Raw genomic sequence first — 546 nt, forward strand, 5'->3', positions numbered from 1 at the left:
CCTGAAAGCAGCATCTGGGTACAAGGGTGAACAGCCTCGGGGTGCATGTCCAGGACTTGTCACCAGTCAGGAGTGTGTGCTGAGCACTGCCTTACACTGCCTGGTAGCAAAACCCATCATGTTTCATGCATTATCCCTCCAAGAAATGCTCTGGGAGTGCAGGATTGAGAGCAGTGATCTGTTTCCTACCTGTTTCAGGGGCAATGTCTGGTGCAGGGAATGAGCCCATGGAGCTTTCCTCTGCTAATGAATCCCAGGCAGCCTCCACATCACAGACAGCTGCACTGGGACAAGGGCCTTGGCACGAACCCACACACGGACTCTGGGCTGAGCCTTGGGTTTGTGACACTCGGGGCCCCAGAGAGGAAACATCACAAGGGGAGAATCTGGTGCAAGCAGTGGGGGGTTCACTTCCCCCACAACATGAAATCTTCTGAATCCCACCCACTCCACCCACCCACTTCATGCAGCCTGAGCCCAGGGTTACACACGTCCAGTGCTCCCGGTCAACTGGACAAGGGGACACCAGGGACAACCCCAGCCTCT

General features: G+C 56.0%; 1 pseudogene; it reads right to left on the reverse strand.

The window, feature by feature from the left end:
* The window catches only part of LOC102379335, a 20,809-nt pseudogene that overhangs the window by 14,685 nt on the left and 5,578 nt on the right, over window positions 1–546 (reverse strand).

This window comes from Alligator sinensis, unplaced genomic scaffold (assembly GCF_000455745.1).
Source record: "Alligator sinensis unplaced genomic scaffold, ASM45574v1 scaffold1525_1, whole genome shotgun sequence".
NCBI classification, from domain to species: Eukaryota; Metazoa; Chordata; order Crocodylia; family Alligatoridae; genus Alligator; species Alligator sinensis.